Consider the following 8,469-nt stretch of genomic DNA (forward strand, 5'->3'; position numbering starts at 1 on the left):
CAAAAAAGGAGTTCGTATGACCGAGTGGAAAAATACAAAGCTCCACGCTTGCCACGTGTGCCCTTTCACTTGCTTCCAATGCTCCTTGGGCTCTTAATGTCACCCACGTGTCTCCCGTTGCGTTGCGCAATGTTTTGGAAATAAGTTGGCACGACGCCTCTTGATGGACGCAGTTTTTCTCTGCTCTGGGTGGAGGTGGATGAAGTGTGGAACGTTTGGCATTTCCACTCTCAGCCATTATACGCGAATTCCCCTACCTAACACTTGCTGTGCTGCACATACAATCAATCTAGATTTTCAAGTGCTCGGTGTTACCGGACTGACTGTTCGATCTCATCCACGCTGTGCTCAACCACGCACACTGCAGGTCACAACGACGACGAACATCCCTCGTGTAGTCTTAATAGGCTATTGGGGCAAGTTCTGTTCGCGAGCACCTGTGACGGCCGGCACGGCGCACATGGGGATGGGTGACCAGCACAAAGCCCGGCCGCCTTTGTCTCCAGAGCAGCGATATTTAATTGTCCACCAGGTACTCTTTTAAGGCTGAGTCGACGTAGGGAAGTCCTAGGTTCGGTTCAGATAATCGTCACTGGTGTTGGCCGGCCGTGAGCGGGAATCGGACTCGGGTCGCCGAGTTCGTAGCGCTAACCGCTGCGCCACCGCTCCCCACATGTCACTTCCCTTACTACTCGTCTTTGGAATTCCATCACATCGTCGCTTTTCCCCAAGTTCTATATTCTTGCTGACTTCAAGAAACGCATCGCGTTATATCTATTACACATTTAACAGTGACGTTTGTTGCTGGCCGTGTGGCGTTTTTGGCCAGTGCGAGTGACCGTGATTTAATATAAACATGTGCTGTGTGTGTGTGTTGCGCAGGTAAACGGAAAAGCGACAGTGTAGCGGTGAACACGCTGCGCTATGAACCCGGCGGCCCGAGTTCGATTCCCGTTCACGGCCAACACCGGTGACGACTATCTGTCGACTCAGCCTCAAATGATGTGTAAACATCGTCACTAGGGAGACAAAGGCGGTCGGGCTTGGTGTTGACCACCCGCCCCCCTCGTGTGCCGTGCGGCCTTTATAGGTGCTCGCAAACAGCACTTGACCCAACATTATGGTAAGGCTACAAGGGGGATCATTGTCTTTGTTAAACTGAAAGAACTGCTTTGGCATACATTGCACGTGGTGAAACCCATCACCACAGCGAAAGAGCTTTAATTACTCTACCGTATTAGCCGGTGGAACGGTGGTGCAGCGGTTAGCGCACTGCACGACGAGCGTGGCGACCTGAGTTTGACGTCCCAGGCATTGGCCAACATCAGTGGGGAGCGAATATCTGAGCTGGGCTCGCAGGAACCTCGCATTCACCACCAACCCGAACTCACCACCGTGGTTGAAGTATGGTCAAACCACCTTCATGACCTCGTGAATACATGACATACATTGGAACGTACGTGCATATAACACGTGCAATGCTTGCAAACTGTGTGTGTGTGTGTTTGCATACGACACAGTAGCGTTATGAGCAAATGAAGAGTAGTCTATCGGAATGGTTGATCTTGTTCTATGCCACAATCGCAGCCACAAATGTTACCCCTGGAGTCTTAAAGTGCCGGCGTTCATATGTGGCAGAAATGAATTGTCGGTAGTAATGTACGATTTTACGTTGGAGAGATGTCACGTTCGCTTAAACAAAGGCATCGCAACCAAGTCACGCTTACAAGCAACAACAGGCGCGCACACGCACGCGCACGCACGCGCACACACACGCGTGTCTTTCAGCGCGCCTTGGCGCTACTTTGCCAGATTAGAACCTTGTTTAATAGCGCGATGTGCGCCGATAAGGAAGCCCACTTATCACTGCGCCCCTCTCCTTGGGTTTCCAGTGGCAGACAAAACATGGAATGGGCCCACGCACGCACCTCGTGATTGAGGCCCAAAGCCAGAACGCCACGTCCTCCACACCCTCCACCGCTCTGTACTCCACCTCCATCATCTCCTCCACCTCCTCCACTCCACCACCTCCTCCATCTCCTCCACTCCACCACCTTCTCCTCCATCTCCACCCTTTCCCCTTCACTCCGTCCACCACCCTCTCCTCCACCTCCTCCACTCCACCACACTACCCTCCATCTCCACCCCCTTCTCCTCCACCCTCTCCTCTACCTGCTCAGTCGCCATCGCTGGGTCAGTATCCTGGAGATCCCTGGCACGAACAATGTTGTGGCGGCAGTTTAAGTAAAAGGCCAACAACCACCACCTCCTTCTAACCACCTCCTCCTTCTCACCACCTCTTCCTCCACCACCACATCTTTCTCACCTCTTCTACCACCACTACTACCACCTCATCCACCACCACTTCCTAACCACCTCCTTATCACCACCTCATCCACCACCTCTTTCTAACCACCTCCTCCTTCTCACCACCACCTCCACCACCCTCTTCTCATCTCCTCTATCAACCACCATCTCCTCCACCACCACCTCCTCCACCACCTCCACCACCTACTCATCACCTCTTCAGTAGAAGGTCAACCACCTCCTCCTCCCACTCAGCGCATCTCGGAATGGGCAATACATCCCGGATAGCCAGCGACGCCCACATATCGAAGGGTTCAAAACATTTAAAATTAAAATCTGCTGCTCAATCAACTGAGCTACATCACAGCTGCCTCGGGAAGATGAGGCGTATCACGTCCCCATTCAAAGGCACATTCAGAGAAAGAAATTCAAAGTGCTTCTCTTTCTCATTGCAGAGGGTGACTTGTTTTTTAAAGAAAAGCCAATCAATATCACAGTACATGGATGTAAACATTTCGAGTCAAGCAGGTCTCTTACGAAGCACTATGCATTTAACGTCGATTTCTATATGACTGTTGAAGACCTCTCTTCAAAAGCACTACGCTCCTGATGAGGGAAGCATTATGCTTAGAGGCATAAGTGGACTTGGACAACGCACATCGCGAGAAGGGGGTGATGGCGGACGGACAAGACTCGTGACGGAATGGCAGGCACAAGAGGTGACGAGGCCCAGAGGATGGCGAGCGCAGAGATGAAGCGATGAGATCCGTGCACGGGCACGAGCGACATTGACCGTGGCATCGTGGGACCACGAGGAACGATGACGGCATGGGGAGGCCTTCATCCAACAGTAGATAGCACGTGGCTGATGATTGTGGTGATGATGATGTAAAGGGCAGCTTTAAAACATATCATAGAGAGCGTCTTTAAAAGACTCCTACGAAAAGCACTATACATTCCTAATGAGGGATATATTATGCGACCACTCATGTAGTGCGCTGCTGATGCAGTGTATCGCTTAATAAAGAGGCCCCTTTATTAATATATGTGGAGTGTTTTACTCACGCGTATAGTCTGCGACAGTGGATTTTTTAAAAGCCACTTCCTGACAACTAGAAATTGGAGTAGGCCATTATGCGTCCGTGTCTGGGCCCAAATCCCAACTCCGACAATTGCCCTCGACAGTTGTGAAAATGACACGTCGTTAAGTTAATACGTATCCAGACACGCCTATAGAAAGGAATATGTATCAATGGAGTCTCAACTCCAGTGAAACTCCAATTGCCAGACACCCTTTTATCCCGATTCCCATACTATTTCTACTCGCAGTTAATCCGCAGAAAACCTCTTATCCACGAATCCATCCTTAATATTACCCGTGCTTATCCGTCGATTAGTCACCCAAAAGTGGCAACAAATGAATACCATTATCCGTGATTATGTGTAGATCCACACGGATAAAGGAGTGATTTCCTGTGGATGGACACGCATAATAGGATATATCCACTGCAGTTTAAATAGAGGGACCATTATTTTGAAATGTGCATGGATGACCATGAAGATCATCCATAGCCTTGACAATTCACACTCCAAACACTGCATTTGTATGAAGCTGCATTATTCCACATGGAATGGAGGTCAATACTGAATAGTACTGTATTACTCATATAGCTGCCATATACAGAAGTAGGTAGCCAATTACCGACTGTAGTTTCAGTCTTGAGAAAATTAAGCATTTCCATGTAACTTAATGAACAATTACTATGTAAAGACTTGCTCAGCCTCTGCAGCTTGCTATATCAATACCGAATAGGCAGCACACAGGCTGCTTGATCAGCATTTTAGTTTTTGTATTATAAGTCACAATTACAGTCGCACTGGTGGCCCCCTGGTGACCCTTAGTGCGGCCCCTGACGTGTGCCCCCACCCCCCACCAAAAAATACACAAAAGTGAAAACACCCCAACATGCTGGTTTCAAAACGTGTGGCGGCCCTCACACTGATGATGTCTTATCGGCTACATTGCCCCCCCCCACCTTCTCTGGGATTTTTGCACACAGTGTTGGTGTACGGTGCTTTTTCTGCAATATTTTGCTGTCTTTTCTTGGATTTTCTGTTGGCACATAGTCACTTTAAGATGTTTTCTTGTTCATGTTTTTGTTTTCTGTTTGTTGCGATTCAAGAGCCGAATGGCTCACAGGGCTATACCTAGTAAATGAACTTGAACTTGAACTTCTCCCTCCACTCCCCCACTCTGAAAATTATTGAAGCACACTGCACCGGACTGTCTGGCCCCCCACACTGCAGATCTCTCTCTCTCTCTTGTCCCATCGTGGTGCAGTGTTCACAAGCGATGCTGCTCCCCCATGCGCAGCCGTGCAAGCGGTGATAGAGGCGGCGCACCTGCGAACAGGCAGCCCGGGGCATAGGGGCGGCAAAGGCACACGCAGGGGGATGTTTCTGTGTGGTTTTTGGGTTTAAGTTATGAGGGAAGGGGTGCATTTTATTTATTAATATTTTTATTATTATTATACGTACCCTTTGTAGCTACGCATCTTTGAAGGGCCATTAGCGAATGGTAAAAACAAAAATTGTCTCTTTGGGTTGTTGTTTACATTGTTGGGATTTTATTGAATGGGGACAGTTAAACCGGTATTGCTATTAAGCCTAATAACACTAAAAATAACGTAAATCATTACTTTATTGAGGTTAATGCCAGACTGGTTTGAGTTACTTATTGGATCGAGTCTTTGGATGGAATCATTAAGTTCGGTATTGTATTCACGGGTGAAGGTCATTGTCAACAACGTCAGTTTCGTTTCGTACTATCGGTTTTCGCTGTGCTCCTTAAGAATGGCGCCGTTCGTCTTCGCACACTGGCACTGATGATTATAAAGCCAGAAGCAACCGCAGCACAAGGAAGAACAATACACAAATAGTCTGCATTCTTTTTTTGAATGCCCCTTTTTACGACAAATATGCCCCTTTTGAGAGAGCGTGACCTTATCCTAGAAAGAAGTCTAATGTGCAGACATTGGTTGGGTTGATGGTTGTCATTACTTGCGAGGGACGTCAATTGACGGATGGCTGAATTTTTTAAAAATTGGTAAGGTTCCACGATTGATTTATCAAAGGACACGTGTTTCCTTCATCATCATCATCGTTGTCGTCACGGTTTGTCCGTCAGTCCATGTATAACTCAGGCACCAAATGTGGCGCACGGATGAGCCTCTGTGCACTCAGTTGCCTTGCTGCGAAACGTGGCCGTAGTGGAAAAAAACGGTGCCAACGCCTCCACCGAATGTGGCATCCACAGTACGATGGTGGATGTATACGGCGTCTGCTGCATGTTCAGCGCATCTCCTCCACGCAGTGCATCAAAGTGAGCATATTTATTTTTTATTTAAAAAAAGACGTGCAGTTCTCGGCAGATGAGAAGAGGAAATGTCTTGAGCCTGGACTTGAACTGGGGCAGGAAGTCGACAGCACGGATCGCTGGGGGAAGGGACCGTCTGGTCAACAGAAGAGAACGAGCGACCTCCCACTGAGTGAAGATTCAATGCGGGGCCTCGACAGATGATGGCATTGGTTGCCAGAGTTCAGAGAGTACGGAGGGGAGTAGAGTGAGACGAGAGGAGACCGGTATCTGAAGGCAGTGAGTGCCAGGTCCACTAAGGGTCTTGAAATTGATCCGTGACTGGATCGGGAGCGAGTAGAGGGATCGTGGTATTGGGGGTGGCTGGTGAGAAGTCTGGCAGCAATATTTTGTATCGCCTGGAGGAATTTCGGGAAGAGTTGACGATTTGTAAAATTTATTTCCCCCCAAATCTTCCGTGCAAAAAATCCCTTTGCTGCCCTAATTGCACACTTCAGGTTTAAGCGAGCGAGAAAGGTTGAATTTGTACACGTTATATCTGGATGTTCACCACAGTGGGCCACAGTGTACAACACACCAGTGTTGTCGAGCGTAACTTGAATGCACAAAGAAAGCGTAATAACTACTTAAGCCATCAACGTTGTGCTAAGTGAGAGAGATAAATATTGCACTGCAGTTACATTGGACGGGCAATGTTATGCGCACCGAAAAAGGGTCTCGTGTTTAACAGAGAAAGAGAAAGAGGAGATTGTTTTTAAACGGTTTGGTTGCGTCTGACTATGCACTCGCCCGCAAACTATTGTTGGGAATGTGTACCCTGTCAAGTGTGATTCTCACAGGGTCTCTCGTTCACTCGCGTCCTGGATGCATCATTTGAAATTACATCATCAGCAGCAGCAGCAGCAGTCGTAATCAGTCCACTGCTGGATGAAGGCCTCCTCCGCAAGCCATCGACAACGCTCACGGCTGCTGCGATGTAAGATTCCATCTATAGGCTCCGTCGCTCCATCTCCGCGGTGTGCGCTCCTCTCGCAACGCGCTTGCCTCGTTCTCGGATGCCACTCCGAATACTTTGCGTGGCGTGTGTGGCTGGAGTCACCTGGACGAGAGCCGTGCGTTCCCCACGCCAGGTGAGTTTCTTCCACCGACCCGCGTAGATCGGCGTAGGGAAGTGTCGTCGCAGTAGAGCGGCTTGAAATGACGGATACGGACGCAGTGGTGACCCCCGCTTAACGTCGGGGGTAGCGTTCGCCGAAATGCGCGACAACGAATATCGAGACGACGTCAATCCGAGCGATCTACAGGGTGGAGGCGACGCCTTAAGCGACGGGTAACGAGACGGGACGCGGACGATGCTGTATGGGGGTTGAGGCCACGTGACGACGAACTCGCGAAACGACGTCAAATGGGGAACGACGTAAATCGGGGAATTGCTGTACGTTTATATCATTCTAACTATGTAATCAATTCCACGGTCACGGAATTACGGCAAACACACCCGCAATAATCGTATGTGTGTGTACGTAATAGAGGGGGGGGGGGGGGGTTGGGGTTTGATCGCGTAAATATAAATATGTGTCGTTAAAACCCGCCACCACCCGACACAGACAATTAGTAAGGGTTGTCACGTAAATGAAACATGCCAATTAGTTACGATTTCAGCATACCTGTGTGTTGGAGAGTAAACCCACAACATTAACAATTGGAGTATATTGAAACCCCCAAAAAACCCTCTATTATGGATAATATTGGTCGCGAAAGCGTAAGTGTATGTTGAACTTCTTTCGTACCGTACATATAACGTTTAACATGGAGGCATCACGTGAGCTATTATTATATCTGCTCGTACATAGCAGGCTGGTGTCAAATTAAATATCTCTTTACACGTTCGTGTGTAATCCGCCTGGATTGGTTGAGTAATCCCGTTATCACCTTGGAATCACCTTGCTCTTGAGAAGGATTTTATTTTGATTTAAAGCTTTCGTGACTGCAGGGATTCATATTCTTGGTTATTTCGGTAAAGTCACGTAGAAGGGAAACAATAAAATAATAATAAATTTAAACAATAAAATTCTCACGACGTTTCGACTGCAACACAAGCAATCATCATCAGGTGTGAAATCCACAGCAAGAAAATTTGAAACCGCCACTTTTTGCAATCGAAACGTCGTGAGAATTTTATTGTTTTATTTTTATTATTTTATTGTTTCCCTTCTACGTGACTTTACCGAAAGAACCAAGAATAAGGATGTATTTCTTCAAGGGTGAGCGGTGGCACACTTTGCAATGGACCTGGTGATCAATCGGTCACGCAGCGAGGGTGGGGTGCTGATTTCTTTGAATTGAAATAAAAGTGGTGGGGGGGGGGTCAATTGAGAATTGTTGAGCAATGCGTCTTCTGTTTTCCAGGCGAGTGCATGGTCAGTAAAATGTGCGCAGTGGCTGGCCAGCAATAATTAACGAACGGGACAAACCCGTGTGTTACGGGTTAATTCTAGATTTGAAGCTTTCGTGACTGCAAGGATTCATACTCTTAGGTTTTTTCGGTAAAGTCACGTAGTTATGGGTTACACAGAATAACAACCCTTGATCCATCCACTGCTGGATAAAAGCGTCCCCCAACCCCCATGTCAGTGCTGGGGTATTGATATTTACAATACTCCACCACGCTGCTCAGTGCAGGTTGGTCAAAGGGAGGCCATGCCCAGTCCAGATATTACTCACGGCTGACGTTATCCAGGGAGCCACGGTGGCTAGGAGATGTTAACTACCTCGCCTGGTATGCA

Source organism: Lampetra fluviatilis, chromosome 2 (assembly GCF_964198595.1).
Source record: "Lampetra fluviatilis chromosome 2, kcLamFluv1.1, whole genome shotgun sequence".
Taxonomy (NCBI): Eukaryota; Metazoa; Chordata; class Hyperoartia; order Petromyzontiformes; family Petromyzontidae; genus Lampetra; species Lampetra fluviatilis.